The 27173-nt window shown below is 40.9% G+C and overlaps 1 protein-coding gene and 1 pseudogene across 1 annotated transcript in view; one reads left to right on the top strand and one right to left on the bottom strand.

Annotated features, from left to right (window-relative positions):
* LOC126187371 (uncharacterized) overlaps positions 1-27173 on the top strand; it is a 1107325-nt gene that overhangs the window by 379452 nt on the left and 700700 nt on the right. The window lies entirely within an intron of this gene.
* On the bottom strand, positions 6733-6850 carry LOC126189189 (5S ribosomal RNA; annotated as a pseudogene).

The following is a 27173-nucleotide window of genomic DNA, read 5'->3' as shown; positions in this document are numbered from 1 at the left end:
TTTTTCTGTTTATATTGCCGCCCAAAGACGACGAATTACATTATTTAGAAAATTCCACCGTCGCCATACAACGCCTCATTATACATTAATCATTATTTATAAACAAGTATTTGCCTTCTGGCTGAAAGTATTAACTACTCGTATTTGCTGTTTTAATGAAGTCAAAAATAGCGAATATCACAATATGTATCGGTCTTTTGCTATAAAACGGCATCATACAAGTTTAATGAGGCAGTATATAAGGCCAGAGCTATTCCAAGTTGACAATTTCTTGAACGATAAGGAAGGTTGGTGTTACACTTGCGGAGCCGTTGTCGGACAACGTTACACGTCTCAAAGTGTGGGCGCTACACTTGGTGGCTGCTATCCAAGTCTCAGGTCATCAATTAACTAGTGTCACACCCATTATATTTGTCACAGTGCCACATCACCTGCCGGTAAAGTACTTTAGATTAAGTACCTAGTTGTCGAATTATGTTATTGGCTGATGCTCTCTCATCGACAGTTAAAAACTCTCTCTAACCAGAGCACAATTGCCTATGTATGTCCATCTTTTTAGAGATGGTTGCGGGACTCGGCTGTTCGATATATGATGTCAAATGAAGCACCTTTGAGCCGTCTAGTTTCCAATCTTATTTTATTTGGCAACCAGTTTCAGCATTTTACTACGCCATCTTGAAGTGATCGCTATAGCAAATAGAAGTCTATTGCTGGTCCATGTTTTGATCACAACCGAAGTAGAATGTTCCTACGCAATCACAACCGAGATAGCATCTTCCTACACATCGGTCAGGGGCCTGATGACGGCATAGTAAAAAGCTGAAACTGGTTGCCAAATAAAATAAGGTCGGGAACTAGACGGCTGAAAGGTGTTTGACGTCCAGAGCAGAATTGTATTTTTCAAACAGGATTATTTTAATTGTTTAGGCGCAGTTCATATAATCGTATAGTACTGCGTTGAAGCATACAAGTGATGAACAGGAAGAGCATGAATTTCCAAGTATTATTTCGTAGCTGCAACAACGACACTTGCATCGGAATACATGCGCTGGGTCGTCTTTGGTGACCTAAGTGCTTGTCGCGTATTGGCGGCGCTGCTCTCTGATGAGACACGGGAATGAGGCGATGTTAAACGGTAACTTCACGCTGGAGACCGTTTCCGATCAGTAATTTTCATTCGTGTCGCGTGTAAGCCGTTCAGTGGTATCACCACATCGAATTGGCTGGGACCAATGTTCACGCCATACAGCCTGTTATTTCGCCACCTTCCTGTCAGTGTACGAAAAAGACACACACACACGTAGACACATACACATACGCAGACACAGACACTCACAGACAGACAGACAGACAGACAAACACACCCACAAACACACACACACACACACACACACACACACACACACACACACACACACACACACGTACGCACGCACGGACGAATGCACAGAGAGAGAGAGAGAGAGAGAGAGAGAGAGAGAGTTCAGGAGGACGGAAGAACATTTTCCATGGTGAATTAGAGAGATATTACAGTTTACTCCGACCGAGTCTTTTTCTTCCTCTGGCAACAGCTAACAGCATTTTTATGTACATTACGTAATAAAACATATTTTCTAAACCAAAACAAGAAGGATTGTTGTATTACCTTCCTATTTATGCTGCTTAGTAAACCAAACAAATAAAGTACTGTAGGCAACTGTACAGTTGGTTTATAAACGTCATAAATCCGGAAACTGTTGGAGTGAGGACAGGAAAAGACCTCTTTCTCAGAGAATAAAAATAATAAGGGCACAAAGAAATACTAAGAGAAAATTGTGAAATGTTACTTGTTATATATCGCATGTTCAGTGGCGACCCGAATGAGAATTGTAATGCGGTAGGGAGCTGCTGTTGAGTGGAAAGGTACTGAGCCATAATGAATTTATTAACGTTTCTAAAAACTCTAATGAATTTATTTTTAAAAACAAAAATTCAAGAATAACATTACGTGAAAAGACTAAATTTCAATAACACAGTTGATAGCAAACACCTCAAAACGGCAACAGTGGAAAATCACTTTCTTTTAGTAAAGAATATTAAATGAAGTAAAAAAACACATTTACATTACAAACAGCAAAACATATGATCAAATGATTATGTCGTAAATATCAGCCATCAGCTATTGCGAGTAATTATCAAAACGCCATTGCTTTGGAAATAGCCAAAATGACTCACAAACGTGGTTCAAATTTATGACGATAGAGGCGGTGGCAGAGGCAATGCCAGTAGCAATAATTCCTCCTTCTCTACCAATATAGGACCGCGTTTACTGCTATTACATTACTAGCAACCTTCCTTAAATTTTCCAATCATGATACACAGGCATCTTTAATCAGATCACGGTTAACAAGAGATGCAGGCACCTATGCGGTAACACAGAGACAACTGGTTAATTATGTAGTAAAAATTAAACATACTACAAATGAAGAAAAGTACGAATGCTAGGCAATAACATATATTTATATATATATATTATTGCCTAGCACTCGTACTTTTCTATATATAAGTAAAGAATGTAAATATATAATTTTTTTGCAGATGTAAACAATTTGGTAAACAGCTCTAGCTCTTGATACTAGCCAACAGGTTAACTATAGACATGCCTGGACTTAAGGTAGCTAGATAGATTAAGCAGTTTTCACTGGCTGTGAAGTATAATTCGTGAGTGAGAAGAATTACAGCTGCATTCTATACCCTTAGATTCTAAAATCAGTTTGGAATAGTGACACTCACAAGCCCACACATACTGACAGAACCTACCTCAAGTAGTACCAGGCAAAACATTAATAAATAACACATTTATATACATAACAACGGGCGACCAGGATATGGAGTCAAAATAGTCATCAGGCGACACATTAATCGGATGCTCACCGTAATTCCTCGTAAAATGCAGCGCCCATTGACAAACGCTTGCTTAGAGAGCGCTGAGAGAAGGATGTAACAAAGATTACTCGCAGTCGGAAACACGCGGGTATCATCCAGCAATCGCCACTGCGTCCAGTACTTGCAAAGGGCAGCCCGGACTCCAGAGCGGCACCACAATGGACACAAACTACTTACAACTTCAGTAGCAGAGGACACGCCGAATACTTTTCGTCGTGCCAAAGTATCCTTTAACGAATCTTCCTGGCAGATTAAAACTGTGTGCCGGACCGAGACTCGAATTCGGGACCTTTGCCTTTCGCGGGCAAGTGCTCTACCTTTAACGAGTAATGTTCACGGCTGCAACCAACACACGGCCCCGCCAAACCCACAGTGAGTAAAGCCACGACTCTTGTCAACGGGCCACGGCAGACGCTTCGGCACAACAACGCGCAGCCTCACTTGCGCTCCTCGTCGCCCGTCTCACACTCTGTCCTTTTCTCCAGGCCGCCGCAGCCCTCAACTACCTTCTCCTCCGACCTGCCCTCTGCCGGCTACAGTAACGCGCCATGCGCTCTTGCGGCCAGAGGGATTCCAAACCCGCGGGAATTACGCGCAATTAGGCTCCGGCGCACGGAACAATAATAATTACAATGAATACAATAGAACAGAACCGGTTTACTTTAGTATAGGGGGAAAGAACAGTGATCTCTGTACTATTTATGCGTTTAACACACAAACTATAACTTCCCAAAATACAGGGTGTCCGAAAAGTATTTCCCTGATTACATAAATTGATAACTCAGGCTAGAAGTAAGGTACAAATATGAAACTGGTGTCTAATTGTTTACAAATTATCAAAAAAAATGGTTCAAATGGCTCTGAGCACTATGGGACTCAAAAAAATGGTTCAAATGGCTCTGAGCACTATGGGACTTAACATCTATGGTCATCAGTCCCCTAGAACTTAGAACTACTTAAACCTAACTAACCTAAGGACATCACACAACACCCAGTCATCACGAGGCAGAGAAAATCCCTTACCCCACCGGGAATCGAACCCGGGCGCGGGAAGCGAGAACGCTACCGCACGACCATGAGCTGCGGACTTACAAACTATCAAAGTTTTTTTTTTCACACATCAGTAAACTACCACACGAGCACCCTTGGTAGCACGTAGCACATCTAGGCGATATTCAGTTAGCCAACATCACTGGAGGGATCGATTCAACGACTGTGGTTATCCGTTGCCGCAGGGTTTCAAGATCTGGTGCACGTGTTCCGTAGACCTCGTCCTTGACATAACCCCATAAAAAGAAGTCTAATGGGGTTATGTCAGAAGAGCGTGGAGGCCAAACCATTGGCCCATCACGACCAATCCATCGCCCAGGAGAGGTCATATCGAGATACGCACGGACGTCCAAACCCCAATGAGGCGGTGCACCGTCTTGCTGAAACAAGACATCGGATTGATACTGAAGCAGCTGAGGAACAGCATACAGTTGCAACATGTCCAAATACACTGCAGATGTCATGGTGGCCTCAGCGAAGAAGAATGGCCCGATAATTCGATCGTGCAATAGCGTGCACCAAACATTCATCTTTGGACTGCCTCTGGTGCACTCCATGTGAAAAAAAAAACTTTGATAGTTTGTAAACAATTAGACACCAGTTTCATAAATGTATCTTACTTCTAGCCTGAGTTACCAATTTATGAATCAGGAAAAGACTTTTCGGACACCCTGTATTTATTCCAAGACATAAGTATTGCTACCAGCGCAGTTGGCTTGCTTTTGAAAGTATTACACAACAGTAGACCTTAACGCGACCTTGCCCAAGGCAAGGAGCATTCCATGTCCGGTCATACAGACACAGGGACTTTTACGTGTAACCGTGTCAAGGATTTGTCCTGACTGTCTCCACCCGGGAAAAGTAGCTACCATTGATTCCTCAGCCTTTGACACTATACTGCTGAACAAATCCTCAAGAACGTTGTCATAATTTTTTAATTTTATGTGAAACATCGTAACCTAACTTTTTGGCGCAGAATGGCAAATTTGTTGTGTTTGAGGTTGATGGTAAATTACAGATAACGTGTTACGAACATTAAGCTTTATTTGAGATACATTACAGTGTAGTCTGATGAAATATATTACTCAGCTACTTCAATCAGTCATATGAAATTCTTCACAGAAAGCAAAGCTCAATTCAGAATTAAGCTGAAAAATTTGGTTCTGGGCTGACCATATTTCATAGCAGAATTTTTATTTAGAAACTTGTAGCTCGTTTGGTGCAGGGCTGTTACACATTTACCCGCATTGTTAATGTCCCGCGCACTAAAAAAAATTGACTGAAGATAGAATCGATAAAATTAAAAAGATATCATGCAACATCAACAAACAACTGTTGAAGACGTAACGGCAAAGAAACAACCGAAAAAAGAAAAAAAAAGTGGTCTAGGGACAGCGTTTTTCACTAGAAACCAAAATTTTCTAGATTCCGGGTTCTAACTTACCCACTGCTTAAATTTTGAGTAAAAATCATCAGCAGTGACGGCTGAAGTCTTTCGGCATGAGAAATCACCCTATTTCTACCAACGGCCGTGTCCAAACTGGGTGGGGTAGCGGGTAGAGATTGAGGGCATTCTCTTCCCCTTGGGTGGGAAACGGCCCCTAAGGCGGATGTATCAGCAGTGATCGAAGGCCTGAGAATGCATGAGGCAACGGAACCAAGTTCATTAACGACACGACACGTTATGTGTATCTGCACAATATGTGGCCCTGAATTGAAAAAATAAAAGTCATGGCGATCTCTCCATTGGCAAAGATTCGGAATTAGTTCCCCATTGGGATCTTAGAGAGGAGACTGCCAAGGGGGAGGGGATGATGAGAAAAAGGACTAATCCCAACGACGACATAATATTCTACGAGTTATAGCATGGAATAACTGGTTTTTTTACGAGGTAGGAAAATTAGTAGAGGGAAGGGGAGATCTGTTAGTGAAACCAGAAGTACCCTCCGCCGAACTCCGTCAGGTGACTTGCGGAGTGCTGATGTAGATATAGATGTAGACGTAGATGCATAGTCCAGCAGAAGAAAGTTTCCACGACGTTCCTCATTTGTCAGTTTGGATACGACAGCTTTCGCAGCTGAATGTTATTGTTTCCAGACTTAAAATATTGGAAATTTAAGAGCTCAACTTAGTTTTTTTCATTATAGTCCCCTTTATTTTAAGATGAGAATTTTATGTGTGCTTCTGTGGTTGACATCTCACTTTTCTGGTAATAGAAGTTCCACAGCTACAATGATTTAATTCACATATGTCCCTTTGCTGCAAATTTCGGAGTCACAACCCAGACTTAAGAGCTCATTCTCATTTAAATCATCCAACCAGTCGAGGTGTATCCTGGCGTTCCCGCTGCGCACAGTCGAACTAGGATTATCCAAGAATATGAATGTCATTTTGGATGATTTAAACGTGAATGTGCGCATGTGAATGGGTCAGAGACCCAGAAACCTGTAGCAAATAATAAACAAAAAAATTGTCGAAGGTTTTCTGTAGAGCTACTACACTGCCTAACGAAAGACCCCGTCTTAGTGCCAGTATCCAGAATAAAACGAAAACTCCGTCCGAACTGGCCCTGGAATGCCCAACGGTACTGACCGGCCGCCGTGTCATCCTTAGTGTCACTGGATACGGATACGGGGGGGGGGGCATAAGGTCAGCACACCGCTGCCCCGGCCGTATGTCAATGTCAGTTTACGAGACCGGACTTCTCAACCAAGTAGCTCCTGAGTTGGCGTCACAAGGGCTGAATGCACCCCCATTTGCCAACAGCGCTAGGCAGACTGGATAGTCACCCATCCAAGTGCTAGCCCAGCCCGACAGCGCTTAACTTCGGTGATCCAATGGGAACCGGTGTTACCACTGTGGCAAGATCGTTGGCAGTATCCAGGATGTCAAGGATCATTTATGACACTTGTGAACCAGTTTGCTTCAGAAGATCATACAACGGCTTTATGACATCCTTCCCGCCCGAGATGTTGCGTGAGTCCAGGGCAGAGACGGTACATATCACGCTGATAAGTGGACTCATACTTTCAAGTTCTTGCTATTGTAAGTAGGCTGTTTAGGTTTGCAACAGATGGCTGCTGGCTATCTCTACAAGGACTACAGTGGGTCTGCATCTTTGATGATCCACCAATACCATTATTTCTACATGGACTACAGTGGGTCTGCATCTTTGATGACCCACCAATACCATTATTTCTACATGGACTACAGTGGGTCTGCATCTTTGATGACCCACGAATACCATTATTTCTACATGGACTACAGTGGGTCTGCATCTTTGATGACCCACCAATACCATTATTTCTACATGGACTACAGTGGGTCTGCATCTTGGTGACCCACCAATACCACAATTTCTACAAGGACTACAGTGGGCTTGTCCACAATTTCTACAAGGACTACAGTGGGTCTGCATCTCTGATGACCCACCAATACCATACTCTCTACCAGAACTACAGTGGGTCTACTCTGTGATGACCTACCTACCAATATTCTTCAAAACTTCGACTGACTCTGCTGTGGGTTTGCTCTGTTGTGGCCCATTACCTGTCAGCATGTCAAGAGTCTGCGTTGTCTTTCTGTTGGACGGACAACACTACTTCTTCAAGACTGCATGGAAATCCACTACTTCCGTGTGCAATTTCTTTTACTAATGAGACTTTGTGAAAAAAAACTGTAATTACTATTATGATGAACAATTTGGACTGTCTTTATGGACTGTGAGAAAATTTTAGCTTTTGACCAACATTGTATCAATAAGTGTGTGCATTTGATTTCTTTGTTATTGTAATTACGATTATGAAAAATTTTAACAAATATGTATTGCCCAGTGCCCAAAACAATTTGTAAAATTTTTTGTGGGGAGCATGGGGGCTATGTAAGTAGGCTGTTTAGGTTTTCGTATTGGTAACGCCACGTAGCGCTCTGTATGAAAATCACTGGCTGTGCTGTGTGCAGTCTGTGTGCAGTTTGCATTGTTGTCAGCCATTGTAGTGTTGGGCAGCTGGATGTTAACAGCGCGTAGCGTTGCGCAGTTAGAGGTGAGCCGCCAGCAGTGGTGGATGTGTGGAAGGAAATGGCGGAGTTTTGAAATTACATATGTTATGACTTTTGATGATATTAAGGTAAATAAATTCTTTGTTCTCTATTAAAATCTTTCATTTGCTAACTATCCCTATCAGTAGTTAGTGCCTTCCGTAGTTTGAATCTTTTATTTAGCTGGCAGTAGTGGCGCTCGCTGTATTGCAGTAGCTTGAGTAACGAAGATTTTTGTGAGGTAAGTGATTTGTGAAAGGTACAGGTTAATGTTAGTCAGGGCCATTCCTTTGTAGGGATTTCCGAAAGTCAGATTGCGTTGCGCTAAAAATATTGTGTGTCAGTTTAAGCACAGTCATGTATAATTGTTCAAAGGGGACGTTTCACTATATGTGACTCGATTTTGTTATCACTGTGACGGAATCACATACACTCTCAAGCTGTGAAGTTCCATTTCGTTTCCTCCTCTCCTTTCGGGAGCTTAAATTCCTTTTTGTCATGTTAAGTCCCATAGTGCTTAGAGCCATCTGAAGCATCTGAAACTTTTTGTCAGAGAGTGTATTCCCAAGAAAAAAAGATCAGCTCCGTTTCCATTCTGAATATGTGACCGTAGCAAGAATTTTTTATTGTTAGAGTAAGGACTGATTTTCGTCATTATGATCCTCGAGTTGCCGACCGCGTCGCGATGAGACCGCAGACACTATTCACATTTCCCCCAATTTAACCCTGTCAGGCTAAAGGAGACTTGCGCGCTAACGAGGATCAGGGGTTTGCCAGTAGCCGCGCTGTTTAATGACTTAGGAGCTCGCCAAGTTGGGCCGCGTCGCAGAGATTACACGGCGTTAATCCCGGGACTTTTATGCGCCGCGCCAGACAATGCGTCGCCGTCTCATAATGGAGAGCCGTGACGTCACGGCGGCGGGGGAGCGACTTCGCACCAAGTGAAACTAGGCTATAAAATTTCTGATTTCTTAGTCGCGCGTTAATTATACAGAAGCTCAACAGTCGTTAAACTCAGCTGATGATGCAGAGCGCCAAAGATCTGTCGCCTATGCGAGGCGGCATTAATAGATTCTGGCCTCCGCTGGTGTCCATCTCTGTCTCTCCGTGTTCTGTGATACTCACTTAGTGTGCCTATCACAGGCGTGTATTGTAATCTTTGAATCCTCTAAAATATTCCTTCTCTGCCGCTCCTCTCGTCGCTTAGTAAACTATTCCACGAAGCCTTAGCATATGTTCACGAGCTACTGGCAAGTGGTTTCCACAAAATTCTTTCCTCGGCAATAGGATTTCACAGACTTATTCCTCGCCTATTCTTTCTAGAACATCTTCATTTCGCCCTTGGAAGATTAATTTTTATCACGCCTCTTAAGGATGTAGGGAATCGGCGGTTAGTGTTGGTCGGTGAATAGTACGGGCGATTTGGTGTTTCGTGGGTTTGCCATAAATCAGATGCAGCTTTGCAAGGTCTTGTTTAAATGTTCCTCCTACGGATTGTCAGCTCATCTTCTGATATCTTCTTCAGCAATCCAGTTCACACGCCTACACTGTTAGAAGACGAATACTGTTTCTCTACTGGATAAGCCGTAGTACAACCAGCAGCATTACAAGAGTCTAAAGCGTGGAAACAGTGTATTCCAGTAACTGGTTTTTGCAAGCTATTGAGTTAAAGGAAAGTCTTCGAATAAAATTTCTCCTATATATCTCATTTCTTTTATACAAAACACTGCCAAGCTCATGCTAATCAGATGTTGCACTTTCGTTATTCACACTCACTCGTAATAGCCAGCTTACGGTAATTAACCGATCCCATTATCAAAAGGGTGGCGGATTGTCTGGGACAGACTGCTCCCTCAGATATCACACAACTCAGTCCTTTTCTTTGAACGTTCAGTTTTCGGTCATGACTAGCACAACACGCCACGCGGATTTCAGTTCATTCAAAAGTCACAGTTTACACGTGAAAACGGAAATTTCATGCGTTCTTCTTTCTTACTCGTTCGCGCTCTCTTTTTGTGGCAACCCACCGTTAAGTTTGTCTCAAAATTCCGCTAAATTATCACGTCTACACAGGGCTCCTAATGCACTAGTCATAAAGTGGATTCACCTGGTTTAGAATACATCCAGTATATGTAAACAGTTGTGCTATTGTGTATAGTGTTTCTGTGATGTAACAAGCAACTGTGACCAATGTGTGTATGGACATGGCCTTTTTGGATGTTATCGTTCACTGTAAAGTTGATGGCACTTAGCACATGCCGTATATCGTAAACCCAAACATGCAAATCTATATCTACATGCCAGTAGCTGCCATCACCCTTCACAGATCGTAGGTGTCCTTAAGACCTTAGTGCATAGGGCGCACTGTATATCCGATAAAGGTAATTTGCAAGAAGAGGTCACATACCTCAAGAGCATTTTTAAAGCGAATGAATTTTCTCCGCAACAAATTCGTAGAGCATTCAGTGTAAAACCTAGAAAGCAGGTATTTGATGAGGAAGAAGGCAGTAATTCCTTCAGATCAAGTGCCTTTTTTGCTTTATGTGGGTGCTCTTTCCTCGAAGATAGGTCGTATTCTCGAGAAACAGTGTTAAGATGATCCCCCGGTCCCCACGTAGATTGCAGCTTTACTCGGTTCTGTAAAGGACGATTCACTGCTTCGTAAGGCGGGTGTATATCAGATTCCTTGCGGAAATTGTGAGAAGTCAAACAACACGCACCGCGCATGCAAGATCTGTGGAACACGGAAGACACGGATAGCATTCAGCTCTCGCTAGGTGAGGAGAATCCTACGTCATAGTGACGTAACACTACGATATCGTGACGTAAATAACCTAAATCGACTACATGAGTGCGTATATCGATCTTTGCGGTTGTACCGATAACGTAAAAGCTAAATGTAAATACATGTGTACAAACGAAGTGACAGGAGTTATGTGTTACGCTCATCCCAGTTGAATTCATTATTAAGCTGTAATCCTGACAATTTGGGATGGTATTATGTGTTTCAGGAACATAATGAATGTCTGAACGAAGGAACCACAACGAAAGTAAAAAAGAAAGCTTTTAGTCAATTTTTAGCCGGCCGAAGTGGCCGTGCGGTTAAAGGCACTGCAGTCTGGAACCGCAAGTCCGCTACGGTCGCAGGTTCGAATCCTGCCTCGGGCATGGATGTTTGTGATGTCCTTAGGTTAGTTAGGTTTAACTAGTTCTAAGTTCTAGGGGACTAATGACCTCAGCAGTTGCTTCCCATAGTGCTCAGAGCCATTTGAACCGTTTAGTCAATTTTTTTAAAAAAATCCGATGAATCGTGCATAAATCGTGAAATAATTAATTATTAAGCTGTAACCCAAAGCATGTGGGATATTATTGTGTGTTTCATGTACATAACGAATATCTGAATGAAGGAATCATAACCATAACGAAAGTGGCTAGGCATTTTTTAGTCCGATTAATCGTGCATAAATCAAGTGGATAAAAACGTGAAATAGGGAGAAATTAAAGTGCTTCGTATTTTTATAAAAGCCAATGAATTGTACATAATTCATGTGGGCAGAAACGTTAAACTGAGAAACTGAAGTTCGAAGTAATTCCGAATGTTGCTGGAAATAGTAAACCATCTAGTTCCATTGAATTTTGCCTTCATGTTGTAAATCAACTAAGAACAAGGAACTGTGCAGATTCAAGACGCACACAACAGTCGATGTATACAGAATGCACACAACAGTCGATAGGACAACTCGTGAAACTCATGATGACACGTGCTTACGTCACGATGACGTAGGGCTATCCACACCTAGTGTGAAATGAATGCTACCCGGAAGACACACACGCTTATCACAGCCAGACAGTTCAGCTGTGGCCGAACATCCTATTGATACAGGGCATTCAGTGAACTGCAGTGATGTGAAGATTCTAACATCCATCTCTGCCTCAGTGGAAGGGTTTTGTTGGTTTACAACGTATTATACTCTTTCCAACTGTATTGAGTTGTACGGTTTACTGTACGTGATACTTAACTCGATAGCTGGAATATTAAGTAATAGAAACGGGCAAACTAAAACACTTAACTGTTTCGAAACAAATGTAACAGTACAGTATAATGTTTCGATACGCTGTTTCAAAACAGTTTGTGTTTTGTAATTTAATAAACCTACACATTTCATTATCTTGAATATCTACTGTATAAGTATGTCCATATAAACACAAATGAGGTGCGAGAGCGCTAATCATTTCGCAGAAAGTATGAAACTATCACTTGGGCGTTTTGGCAGTTTCGTATTTCCTGCAGCAAATGCGCTACTTTCGTGTTGTGTGACTTTCATACTTTTCAATTGGCTGAGGACAGCCATAACTGAAGACAGAAGAACCACCACGAACGGAACTGAAGGTAGGAGCAAACTGCAGAAGCAACGGATATGCTACTGGGATTCCCATATTCTGTTAGTATGGGTAATATACCAATCCTGCTAATTTCCATGCACGTAAAGGGAATCATTGTGGATAATAGGGACAGTGACTATAGAGTCACAAATAACGCCAAATAATTCGAATAAATAACAAAATATAACAGAAAAAAATTTTGTCTTTCAAGGTGTTTGGAACCGTTACTATAAAGTCACCATGCTTCCCAGCCCTTCCCGTTCACCATTACGCTATCAGTGATATGTCAAACAGATTTCTTGCAATTATACCTACATCAAATTTTTGTATATGTCTAATAACTGTCACTCTACGCCTTTTTTTATTCAAAATGTTGTAGGCTTACTTGTGTTTCTTAATACGATTACTGTACATGAAAAGAGAAGCGTATGTTATAAAAAAAGTGTAATTTAATCGAATGATTTTCACATATTTATTATTTTTAATGTGAATAGTATGCGTTGTTTTATTGTTTGGTTAGTGTTTATACAGCAGATGTTACGCCATTTCGTAATAGGACAGTCAGCTAGAAACGAAGCTTTATTTTCGGATATCTTAACCTTCATTCTATTGCTTGTCAAAAAGATTTCGACACACTTGAATGTGTTTCATGAAGTGTTATGTTGTGTTTCAGTATCTTTGCCGAGCCCGAATCTCGTACGACACAGAGCGGAATGAAACATCACTGTTTCGATACAATTAGTCGCTTCCAAGCGCAGGTGGACTGAAACAGCCTCATTATGAAACAACGATACAGTTTCTGTGTCTGGCTCGAGATCGAATCTTGTGCGGTTATCCGAGACAGGGGCGGAATGAAACACCACTGTTTCGAAACAGTGAACCACAGCCGTTCCGAAACACTGAAACAGTTCCACGTATCGATACACTGTATCGAAACATAGAAACAGTGGCCAAGTCTATTAAGTAATCAAAATTGGAAGTGAAACGTGGACGATATAAATAGATTAGACAAGAAGAGAATAGAAGCTTTCTAAATGTGGTGCTACAGAAGAATGATGAAGATTAGATGGGTAGATCACATAACTAATCAGGAGGTATTGGATAGAATTGGGGAGTAGAGGAGTTTGTGGCACAACTTGACTAGAAGAAGGGATCGGTTGGTAGGACATGTTCTGAGGCATCAAGGGATCACCAGTTTAGTACTGGAGGGCAGCGTGGAGGGTAAAAATCGTAGAGGGAGACCAAGAGATGAATACACTAAACAGATTCAGAAGGATGTAGGTTGCAGTAGGTACTGGGAGATGAAGAAGCTAGCACAGGGTAGAGTAGCATGGAGAGCTGCATCAAACCAGTCTTAGGACTGAAGACCACAACAACAACAAAATTTTATGTCTTGCTCCATATCGTTTTTAGCAATGAATCGTATTACATCATACGCACCAAGAGAAATGTTGTTATTCAATTATACCTTGCCAGGAAACATAGTTCCCAATGCATTTATTTATAGCTGTGCGTCCACGCCCGTACCACGCAGCGTCATATCTTCTGAACTAGGTGTCATACAATGATAATAACTTTACAGGTAAACTCAGCGGCATGGGTGCGTACTGTCTGCAAGATATTTTGTCAATAGAGTTGGTTCAAATGGCTCTGAGCACTATGGGACTCAACTGCTGAGGTCATTAGTCCCTTAGAACTTAGAACTAGTTAAACCTAACTAACCTAAGGACATCACAAACATCCATGCCCGAGGCAGGATTCGAACCTGCGACCGTAGCGGCCTTGCGGTTCCAGTCTGCAGCGCCTTTAACCGCACGGCCACTTCGGCCGGCGTCAATAGAGTTAATAGCAACGAAGAGATAAATTTAAACGTCGTACATGATGCAACGCGCTGCTTATGTAGCCATATCTCCAGAAGCATTATACGTACAATGATACAATTTTGTAATTACCTTCAGTAATACATGTGCATTCTGTCTGTGAAATGTATCTCGAATAAAGAAGTAATGATAGTCATGCCTCATGCGGTACTTTTACTGTACGAATAGCGGAAATGTAGTAAGCGATAAACATAATTCATCATTTTGTCGGGGTTATCGGCGAGAAAAGAAATTGTAAACGTTTGAAATCATGTTTAACATTTATTGGAAATCGCTAAGTGTTCCCATTCTCAAATACTGGATCAATAACATCCCGGAATTCACGCGTCGAGCGATGTTATTCTTTTTCACCCCCAACCCATCCCTTTGATAGTAGGTCGTTCGTATGGGTCAAATAGCTCTTAGCACTATGGGACTTAACTACTGAGGTCACCATCGACTCGCAAGTCGCCGAAGTGGCGTCAAATCGAAAGACTTGCACCAGGTGAGCGGTCTACCCGGCTGGAGGCCCTCGCCACACGCCATCATCATCAGTCCCCTAGAACTTAGAACTACTTAAATCTAACTAACCTAAGGACCATCACACACATCCACGCCCGAGACAGGATTCGAACCTGCGACCGTAGCGGTCGCGCGGTTCCTGACTGTAGCGCCTAGAACCGCTCGGCCACTCCGGCCGGCCGGTCGTTCTTACCCACACAGTGACTGCCACGAGATAGTAAGGTACATGCGTACGAAGTTTGGTTGAAGTCGGTCCAATGTTTTAGGACGATATTAGTAATTTTTTTTCCTCCTCTTGAAGAATCAATTTAGTCAAGATCGCTAGCAATTCTCTTTATTACTATGACCCGTCTGGTCAGATCTACGCTGTCATCATCGTATGATGACGGTAGAGATCTATCGAAACCGGTCATAGCAATAAAGAGAATTGCTGGCAATGTTGGCTAACTTGATTCTTCAAGAATACTATAACTTCCACATAACCTCCAAATTGACGCAATGTCAAACACACATAATTTTTCCTCCATTATTTGCCACTTTTGAACATCAACAAAGCCTTTTTGTATCTTCGGCTGTATTGTGTAATCCTACTTGGCTCCTGGCATCCTCGGTAAGTAAAAAGACACTGATTACGGCCTGCTCGTTAATGGTGCTTTGTGCGATTAAAAAAAAACTGGTAGTCTATATAATGTTTTTACTCAAGCAGCAACTTCTGCTGCTGATCATGACGTTCTTTAAATAAGAATAACACGTTCAGCCGTCCAGTGGAGCGATTTCAAATACAGGATGAACAACGTAAAACCGTCCGCCTAACGTAACAGCTGCAGAGACGGTAGATCATATAGGAATGAAATTTTATGTGTGATACGTACTTTAAATGTTGTGTCAATAACATCATTGTTACGACAGACGTTCAAAGATATCACATTGGGTAACGATGTACGTGTGTGCTAGACTGGCCGTATTGAGGGTTATTTGACGCAAAACGTTATTGTCTGTTGTCTTGATTTCTCTTTGAACGGTCACCTCCAGTTCAAAAGTATTGTGCGGATTACATGCACAATCCCAGGACAACTCTGGGAATGTGGAAACCAACGTCCACCGCTGACAACTGGTTCATTTGTGAAAGTTGCGCCAATGCGACTTAGTGAAACGTTTAATGTGTGACACGCTGCTCCGTCTTGTAGTTGGTACAGTGGACTCGCATTCGGGAGGACAACGATTCAATTCGGCGTTCGGCCATCCTGATAGATCGCTTAAGGCAAATTCCAGGATGGCTCCTCTTAAAGGGGTCGGCCGATTTCCTTCCCCATCCTTCTTCAAGTTGTGCTTTGCCCATAATTACTTTTTGTCGACGGAATGTTGAACACTAATCTTTCTTCCTCCAGATGCCGTGTTGTGGAAGCTTCGGCTAGCATTATTCTTTTCGAACGACATCGCTCTAGCACATCTGGAGGAAGGTATCTCGCAATGGAAGACTATACGCCACAGCTAACTGTCGGAAAGATTGTGTTCAGTGGCACTAGGGTATACTGTGTACATACTAACGGATTGTAGTGTACATAATTTATTTTCTTTGAACACTCGCAAAGGTGACTAACAGAATTAGGCGAAACGTGTTAGAGTAAAATACAAAATTGAAATAACCCTTACAAAATGCGAGTCGTAGTTTTTATTATCTATTAGATGAACGTCAATCAATTAGCGTCTGAGGAAAAATGGCTGCAAATATTAATGACGTAGCTGCAACGTTTTGATAAAGAGAAATCTGTGAAATGTCGCTCCGACTAGGCTGTGCACTAAACGTTTCCTGCTGGCAAATCTACTGATGGAAGAAAAGTTTACGTCTTTGTTCTACGGAAGGCTACCGAGCAAGATAGACTGTTAACACACTGCTGCAAGTAGCCAGTTTGATTACCTGTTATTATTTGTTTGAAATCAGGTTTGAATAGATGAGGAAACGCAGAGACTTTAACATCGTGACCTATAGCCATACTGTAAATTTGAGTTGGGTTTTTCTGCCCGCGGATGTGTACAATGAGATGCACGAAATTCATGGTAAAGCTTCAACATCAATTTAATTTCATCGTGTTTGAATTTTTACTGTTAAAACCTGTTCACTTGCTGAGATGTGCCACTCACATTCATTTGTTACCGTGCCACTCGTAAGTTGGTCGACAGCATCGTCGTTGCCGAAAAAAGTCTCTTCAGTTTTGATATGGCAGAAGTATGCCGGAAAAAAAGACAAAAAAAAGCGAGGAACTCGCCTGAATGGCGGGGGTTCCTCGTTCCGAGAGACCCTACGTAAATATTGCAGTATTTAATTACACGCCACGCTTAATAAGCTGTCAGGCTGCGCTAATGGCAGAAGTTTGATTATGCCGAACCGGTGGCTGCGCGCGTCTATAACTGCCCTCGAGATGTTTGTTAATATTTCATTAAACCCGAGGCGGAGCCTCGGATGCCGGCGGTGTTCTCTTACGTGGTGGAGCGACTTTACACGAGGCTCGGTTTTCAACGCTCCATCTCTCACTACAGTGCCTCATTACTAATATTATGACAATGAAATTAACACCGCTCTAATTCTCCGCGTAAGGGCGGTGAACATTATTAATACACGCCTGGCAGCAGAAATACTATGAGTCGTCGGCGGTAATGGACTTACGTCCCAAAAGAGTTGGCGTAGCAGTTGGAGCAGCAGAAGGGCAGACGATGTGACACATCGATCATTGAGACTCAGTACGTAATGTTGGCAACGGTCATAGCCTTCTCGTTGGTTGTAGCGTTGTACTTGAGATGTTTCACAATTCCTATTACTCACTTCAGAAACAGGACCCCTCGGCTGTTTTTGTGTAAAGGAATGCTCGATATCGTATCAGACGTATGATTTTCATTCTTTCTTCCAAAAAATAGAGAGCGCTGTTTGCATTCTGACCAATGTAAGCTAGTTTCTCAGCAGAAAAATTTCAGGTGAACTGGTAACGAAGCAGATTGAATTCAAATAGCGAATATTTGCAAGTGTATTTCCAGACTTTACATTACGTAATATACATTGACACCTGATCGTGAATACGACATTTGGTAATGATGTGGAATTTGTCAGTTTAATGTAACTTTTCTTTGCACAATTTTGTTTCACAGTTACTACTTCATATCCAAAAATTCATCTATTGAGTAGAAGGAATCGTCACCCAGAATTCTTTTAGTTTATTTTTAAATTCTGGTTCGCTGTCTATCAGATTTTTAATGCTATTTGGCAAATGAATGAAATTGTGGCAGTATAATTCATCCCTTTTCTGTACCATAGTCAGATCTATTCCACAATAGCGTAGATCATCCATTTTTCTAGTGTTGTGACTATGCGCTTCGCTATTACTTTTTAACTGGGATGGATTATTAATAACAAATTTCATAAGTGAGTATATCTATTGCGAAGGTACTGTGAATATACGGAGTTCCTTAAATAAATGTATCTTGAGTGGGCTCCAGCTATTATTTTAATTACACGTTTTTGTGCAATGTATGCCTGTTTTTGATGAATTACCACAAAATATGATGCCATGCGGAAGCAGGGAATGAAAATGGACATCGTAGGGCTAATTTATTGATATGTTTATCACCAAAATCTTCAGTAGCTCTAATAGCATAAGTAGCTGAACTTAATACATTCAGCAGATTATCAAAGTAATTCTTCCAGTTCAATTCCTTATCGATACACACACTTAGAAATTTTAAATATTCTGCCTTAGCGACAGACTTCCGTTCATAGTCTACATTTATCAATGGTGTTATGCTATTTACTGTACAGAACTGTATATACTGTGTTCCGTCAAAATTTAGTGAGAGTCCATTTGCACATAACTAATTAATAATTTTCTGAAAGACATTATTTACAATTTCCTGAATTAATTCTTCCTTGTTGGGCGTGATTACTATACTTGTATCATCAACATTAAGAAATATCCTTGCACCTTCATGAATACAGAGCGGAAAGACATTAATATATATTAAGAACAATAAAGGACCCAAGATTTAACTCTGTGGGACACCATTCTTGAAACCTCCGAGTTACAGGACTCTGCTAATTTTTGCAGCCTATCTGTAGTGTTAATTTCAAACTTCTGAATGCTTCCAGTTAAATATGAATTAAACTATTTGTGCACTGTCCCACTCATACCACAATACTTAAGCTTACATGGAAGAATTTCGTGAGTCACATAGCCAAAAGCTTTTGAGAGTTAACGAAATATCCCAGTGGGTGATGTGCGTTATTTAGAATATTTAATATTTGATCAGTGCAAGTGTATATAGCATTTCCTGTGGACAAGCCTTTCTGAAAACCAAATTGACATTGTGTTAGTACCTCACTTTTACAAATATGTGAAGTTACTCTTGAACACATTATTTTTTCAGGAATTTTGCATAAAGCCGTTAGAATTGAGATCCAGTGCAAGTTGTTAACAACAGACGTATCCCCTTTTTTATGTAGTGTTTTAACAATATCATATTTCAGTCTACCCAGAAAAATTTCTTGTTTCAGTGAGTTACTAAGATGTGTCTGAGAATCCACTTATGTGTTGAGAACAGGCTTTTAGTACTCCGTTGAAAATGCCATCAATTCATTGCAAACTTTTACTTTTGAATGAATTTATTATTTTTCCTTATTTCATTAGGAGTACTCCGGAATTTGCGTTACAAACAAGGAAAGCCCCGAACCTTGGCTAGTACCATGTGTTTTAGGCCCTATTTTTAATTTAATTCGTGGATAATTTGTCCTACACTAAATGCATGAAAGCTTAGTGCATGTGTAAGTGTATTTAGCATTTGGTTACAAAATAAACATGATGACTTCCACGGCATGTGAAGCGTCGCTCTGTTGCATTCAGCCGCAGACTACGTGATCGGCACTGATTGCCTGAATATTAAAATTCGTTACCTACGTGAGTCTTCGTCTTGTGCTTCACCTTCTTCCGTTCGCGAATTCCCGTGTCTCCTTAGGTCGTCCCTATTACAAGGGAATATTTCAGGCGTAAATAAACGATTTTGATGAAACTTGGCAGATATGCAGAGGGGTCAAACTAATGCCACAACTTTTTTTTCGTTTTTGCCTAGCTTCATTTTTGAAGGGTAAAAGGTAATTTGACACGTTAGATGTAGAGGGAATATCTTCCAAACCACCATATATAAATCTATAAACGTTTTTCGCATTTAATTTTGAAATGTAATTATTGTTTATAAATCTGTATAATCAATTTTCACGATAATTTACAATTTTGTAAAATACCCTACTATCTTTAACTAATTTTGAACAATTAAAAATTTTGTTACAAAATAAATTAAACACGCTTTCATGCACATCCATCCAAGTGTAATAAAGCTGGTTTCTGAAATACCATTTTCGGAAAATAAACAGTGCACAGTATGCTGTTGGAGTATTGTAAACAGACCTAATTAAAATTCTGAACATGCTTTATTATTTCTTATTTAATTTTGTTTTATGTTGACACTTTACGTTTTGAATTCGATTTTTTTTTCAGCTTACTTTTTCAAATAAATGTATTTTACTAACTGAAAATAAGAAGTACCTCATCACTGATTCAAAATCATTATACTAATGAATACCTGCAAAGATATGCTTAAAAACTAAAGTTTTTTACACCGTGCACATAAAATGAACGAACGTTCTTCGTATAGTACACACGACGGAAAGCAAAACATAAAACAAAATTCAGCAGGCATGTATCGGACATATTCAAGTGTATTGGAAAACCTTCAAGAGAATTAATTGTGCGCTAATGGCTGCAGCTTGATTAAACTGTTTCTCAAGTAGAGACTGGCGTCATAACCGTTCAGCAGAAAAATTCCTCACAGGGTACTGCCAGCATCGAAAGCCATATACGCCCATTAGTTATACGTGTCCCGTCGAGCCTTCTGGGATCATCAGATGAACTAGTTCCAAGACGTTAAATAAGACGCTCAAAACGGTTCTTTGACATAGGCTAATCTTGCCACGGTTCAAATTGGGGATTTCCGCTGACAAGGCTAGATATTAGGGATGTCGTCAAGAAATACCTCGACAAACAGAGAAAAGTAGTCCCCAAAGGGCATAACCCCGGTCCTGATTTCCGTGATTCATCCATAGCCCTATCAGAATTGCTTACAATACAAAGCACTTCAGATCATCTTCAATCATAGCGTCAATTTGAATTTCTTCAGTAATTCTGAACTTTCTATTCTTGAAGTGAAAATTCAAATATCTAGAATGATAATGATACCATCGTCACAGACGGTCTTAGTCCGGAAAGGTTGTGACTCCCAGACACACGAAAATGATGGTAAGGGTACACGAGCACTCCCGAGCTTCAATTAGCCTGATGGTATGCGGGAACTCAAATGAAGACCAACATCCTCCTGTGGTTGTTTGTAAGGTACAGAATATGTTCGACAACGGGACTGAAGGCTGACCACCTAGTAAAAATTCCAAGTGATTTGTTTGAAATGATCCTCTTGGAAATGTGGAGAAAGGAGAGTAAGTGCCCTCGTTGTATTCCAAAAGAGCAATTTCCTGTCTTGTTAAGCAGATTATTATTGGAATTAGTGAAACTGTGAGCAAATATTTACTGTAAGGATTTAAAGTTAAGGGCCTGCGTTCACCGAATCATACTGAGGAGCTGAAAAGCGTTCCTGATGGATTAGGTGAGGACATTGATGAAATAGGAAGAAATTTTGATGAGAGTTTATTACAGTTGTTGAAGGAACATCGACAAAGTTCTGAAAAGAAGGCACGAAAACGAGGAAAGAAAGTAATAGCCCTAGGAACGAACGTATCTGTCACATATTTCCATTAGACTGAAAACGAACCTCCTGTGAGTTTTTCTGTTTCAGCATCGCTTTGTCCTGCCAAAAAAGCCTTTCGTCCTCGAGTAGCTAAAATTTTCACAAAAACAGACTAATTCGTGTAAGCTGCAAAACAATTGTAGACGTATTTATATGCAGTATTGGCCATATGAACGGGAAAAGTTATAGCGCCAAATCTGATTGGACTGAATGTGTAAAATACCGCAGAGGGATGCGTGGCACATGGAGTAGTGGAAGTACTGACCCGTACAATAACTGTCACCATTTTGAGGATTGAGATTATGAAATTATGGATGATAGTGACAAGGACAAAGACTACATACCAGAGTGAAAATCATAGGAAGACGTTAAATATGCCTTGGAATTACATATACTGTCTCTGAGATATTCTTCGAATTATTTCCTGATATTATTAGAAGATTTCTGTATTTTGAATTATTTTCTTGATAATGTGATGTTTCTCATTTCTTGTGACATTTGTGTATTTCCACTTCCTTTTGATTTATGTCCAGTATTGCTAATCATTCTTTGTTATTTTTGTTTGTTTAATACATGTAAAGCTTTGAAAGTTGATTAAACAATTTCTGAGAACGATTAAAATGGACCGAGAAGCATTTTTTATTTACTTACTGGGTAGCATGAGCAGCCTTCAAATTTAGAACTCATTTTCAAACGAAATAAAGCAAGATATTCAATTAGCCCCAAATACGAGTCTACTTGGACATATTAAAAAAAATTGTCGGGCTTTGTTTCAGTATTTTCTAATTCTGATGTGAACTAAGGGAACCTACGAGTTACGTCAGTACATAAGATATTTAAAAAAACACACACAAGGGTGTCCAAGTTGCCTCGTATACGGTACCGAAGCTAGATTTACATTTCAATTAATCTGTGAATACTCTGCATGAAACCACAAATAAACACGAATTTGTAAGATCATTGCGATTTAATGTGTAAATAATTCATGGAGCATACAGTTACTCAAACTACAACTAGCAGGCAGTAAACAACGTTTATGCCTTCTAACAAATCGGAAGCACCATTAAAACACCACATACTGTTACCACAAATTTTCCAAAATTTTAAATTAATATTAACGCTGTTGCTGTTAAAAATTAACACACATGGTTTATCAAGGAAGTATGTTTAAAGCTCTAGAGCTCATACGTCTCTCGTCGGATACGTAATCAAACAGTATTGCTAAGTCAACATTTGTTTTCTTATTGCTCGATATTTTTTCCTCCATTAATATACTAATACGTGAGTGTTTTAATAAAAGCGTACCAATATACAGGCAGCATGTGCACAGACAAGTGCTGATCTGAAGGATAACATCGATAATAATGTAAACAGATTATAGATCAACAACATCACGTCTAGAACTTATATAACATAACGCATGTCGCAGAAATTCTCCCCAAACAAATCAGTTAGTAACATTCTTAATATCTGACAAAATGTACAAGCAGAGATCGTATTTGCGTCCTACGATGGAGAGTTATTTTGTACAAATATGAGTTTTTGTAGACAGTGCATTAGGTGCAAGCATTGGTACAAGTTGGAGATTGGCCAAACGTTTATTTGGCTTTAGCAATTATTGCAGTAACAATTAATTTTCGCCACCAGTCCTTTACAGCGGTGAATAATAATTAGCAGTTATTTGTGTTGTGGTTCGCTGACGGAGAATAGATCAGGTGTATAATTCTTTCATAGTTCTGAAGATTATGTGCCGCATTTGTTGCTTTTTCTATTACAGCTTACGTGCAAAGAAAATAATTTATTTCCTACCAACAAAGCATTCATAATCCATGACAAACGCATCGGTTTTCGTTTATTTTCCGTATCTATCACGGAGAATATGGGATGTCAGTTGTTTGCATACTCAACAAATTTGCTCCAGAAAAAATTTTAAGTTTAATTTCTGCTGAAATAAACTAGCTGCAACCACTATAGTGCCACGAAGCCATAGACCCAAGTTGTCAACAAGGCACTATCCAAGTTGGTGGCTCCATAATTGAGTGGGCTGTGTTTACTTGTAACAGACTGGGTCCTCTAGATGTTCGGCTATTAGGAGGCCTTTTCAGCCATTCATGAACGTCACGTTCTCAAACAAAAATGGAATTTTTATGGACGACAGTGTTCCATGACACTGGGCCACAACTGTTCGCGACTGGTTTGAAGAACATTCTAGACAGTTCCAGCGAATGGTTTGCCCTCTCAGATCGCCCGACGTGAATCCCATCGGACATTCATGGAAAGTTGTCGAGAGGTCAGATCGTGCACGAAACCGGGCACTGGCGACACCCGCAGCTATGCTCGGCTAATAGAGGCAGTCCAAGGACTTGTTGAGCCCATTCCACATGCAGTTGCTGTGCTGCGCAGGGCGAAAGGAGGTCCGACACGATATTCATAGGTAGTCCATGGCTTTTGGTATCTCACTGTATATCCATATATCATGGACTTTGATTTGTTAAAGAATATTCTAATAATGTACGCTACGTTAACCAGATCGCATGGAACACTACCCAAAGTAGCTGTCGAATGAATTGTGCCGTGCAGGATGTACGCAAAAAATTCTGTCAGTTTCATTGCGAAAACAATTTAGTTTCATTAAAATCAATTGTTCACTCGCCTAGATTCTTTCATTTAATGCCAACAAATAATCTGAATTGCTTTTGAATACATTACGGGAAAGGCAGTGATCAATGTCTTACAACTATTTACTATTGAAAACAGTCTTGATCTCGATTTATTTATCAAGGTGACCGGTTTCGACCACTACTGTGGTCATCTTCAGACCATTGAGTAGGAACCTCTTTCTGTTGGAGAATTCTCCAACAGAAGCCGACTTCAAAAGTGGATAGACACGTACATTAACACTCCGTAAAAAGCTAGTCTCAGTGCTAACAAAGTACTACTATAAGTTTAACGCAGTTCTTACATTAATCAAAATATCGGTAACGAAATCTGAAAAGTATCAGATTTTGATTTCACACAGACAATAATAATAATAATAATAATAATAATAATAATTTCGGAGCTAAATGTTCATTTGACACTACAGTAGTGAAGCCATAGTCACAGTACACAACTTTTTTCTTTAAAAAAAGGGGTTACATTACCGGTTTCATCGAACTACGTCGTCAGTTTCAAATGTAGAACGTTAGTTGGAGAAAATATAGTGGGAATTGTGACCATAAACATGACAACAATTACGAATAATAATGAGACTAGGCAACTGAGGCAATGATGCCACAATCAAGTCACTACAAGCTATGCCCGTGCTTGCCCATTCGTTCATTCCATGTCCTGTAGAATAGATAAAAACTAGAATAGGTTAAAAATTGCCACGGATTCTTGCAATATGTCCCGCTGTGAAACAACGATCGTGTGGATGATATAAATTCACAAGTCTGAAAATTAAACACATATATGTACACTTAATAATTATCAAGCACAGCAAGCTTCCATATGGAATGCAGCACGTGATTTTACTATGTTCCGAAAAAAGAATCTCAAAACACTCTGTACTCTCATGTAGGACTGACACTACCAACTTGCTAACATAACATTGCTCCATTTGCCAGGTAACCCATTCTGTCACTAGAGGGCATGAATTTAGTATAGAAACACAACGAACAGAACAGGACCACACAATGTACAATAACAGGAGGTAGATGGCGCCACTGTCAAGTTTTAACGAAACTAGGCTATATCTGAAACATAAACACGAACCAAACACTGGTATACAAACCAAAACACATTGTTTTCAGCTTTAAAATTAGATAGGAAAGAATAGTCGATAAGGTGTGATAACAAAGAAACTATGTTTCATCTCAATACAGCATTATAACAACCAAAACATTGTTGTACACACATTTTTCTCCTCGGCGGCCTCACCTCCAAGGAAGGTCGCACCCTTCAGTTTTCCAGGTTGGGGGCGGCTAGGGGATCGGCTAGAGCTTCTAAACGGTGACGGAGACCTTGATCGGCGTGTTGGGGGAGCGTCCTCTCCATTGGCTAGCTTGCCGCGATTGTGACCTACGTCGTCCTGCACCCACATCTTACAGTTCATCTTCGTCGTCCTGGAGTTGGCATCGGCTAAGATCGGTCTGCTGTCTTCTGGCGCGGGCGTCAACAAATATCCGCCGCCTTTCTCGACAATAGCGTATCACATGTCCCGGTCGTCCGCAGTGAAAACATACTGGTTGGTTATCCTGGGTCTTCCAGACGTCAGTCTTCCTTGGTGTCCCAACAGGCTCCTCACGCAGCATTGTAGGAATGTAACTTCGCCTGCGTCTCGACTTTTTCACCGTTTTAAAGGGAAATGAAGGACGAGAGATTGGGTTCAACGACTGTTCCACTTCCTCCCATATGACCTCTTGAAGCGTCTCGGTTTTTTGCCCGCCGTGCAGTCCAAGTGCCTTCTGAACTTCCTCTGTCACTATCTGACGAAGAACACATGTGAAATAAGTTTCTTCCTCCATCACAGACATCGATCCCACGTTTGGAAGCCGTTCAAACTTCTTGCGTGCAATTCTTTTTTGATGCATTTTCTCAATACACTAGCACCATTTTGTGAAGTCGTCTGCTGTCGAAACCTCCTTCATGAGTAGGGCTTGATACAGGTCCTCAGCAACATCTTTCATGAGATGTGCAACGTTATCTTCCTCCTTCATTCTAGGGTCCACTACTTTACACAGCTCCAAGACGTCTTGAATGTAGGATGCTGTAGTTTCTCCTGGACGCTGTGCCCTGCACTTTAATTTATCTTCAGCCTTGCACTTTTGTCGTTGTGTGTCGCCGAAATACTTGCGCAGTTCCACCTGGAATACTTCCCAGCTTGTGAACGTCTCCTCGTTGTTCTCATACAATTGCTTGGCAGTGCCCCCTAAGTAGAAAACTACGTTAGCCAAACACACGGTGTCATCCCATTTGTTAAATTTGGCTATACGCTTATATACCTTCAGCCACTTGTTAGGATCTTGGCCATCGTCACCAGAGAACCCGGAAAGATGTCCCATGTGGTGGCACACAGTTGCAGTCATCGTAACGTCCTCTTCGTCTTCTGTCTCCGATAGATTGCGATCTTTTGAATATGGCTAGAACTCGGGTTTCTCGCCACGTAAACGGCGGCTTTGTCGTGGCCTAGTGGGAACCACGGTGTCGTCGATAATGTTCGCTATCACAAGTTCCAATACCCATCGCCTCCGCCATAATAATGTCACGTAGATGAAGGTGTAATTAGATGAATGACGAACACTAGCTTCACTTCAGCACTTGCACATACAAGAACGCGGAGCGAACTGCCTCCGGCCATATCACATACACAATTACCTTCCAGTACAATGATTCTTGACATTTCTGGATACTTCTAGAACGTACTCGAACCAAATATAGGAATTAAACTTTTACAGTTCAGGTGAGCTTTGAACTCACGACCCTCCATGAAACAGTCTAGTATCATAACCACTATACCATGGTGACAGTGCTACTCAGCTTCTTCCTGCGACAATATTAATTAATGTTTACGTATTT

The sequence above is a fragment of the Schistocerca cancellata genome, chromosome 5 (genome assembly GCF_023864275.1).
Source record: "Schistocerca cancellata isolate TAMUIC-IGC-003103 chromosome 5, iqSchCanc2.1, whole genome shotgun sequence".
NCBI classification, from domain to species: Eukaryota; Metazoa; Arthropoda; class Insecta; order Orthoptera; family Acrididae; genus Schistocerca; species Schistocerca cancellata.
The sequence above is the reverse complement of the archived record's forward strand: the minus strand, read 5'-3'. Positions and strand labels throughout refer to the sequence as shown.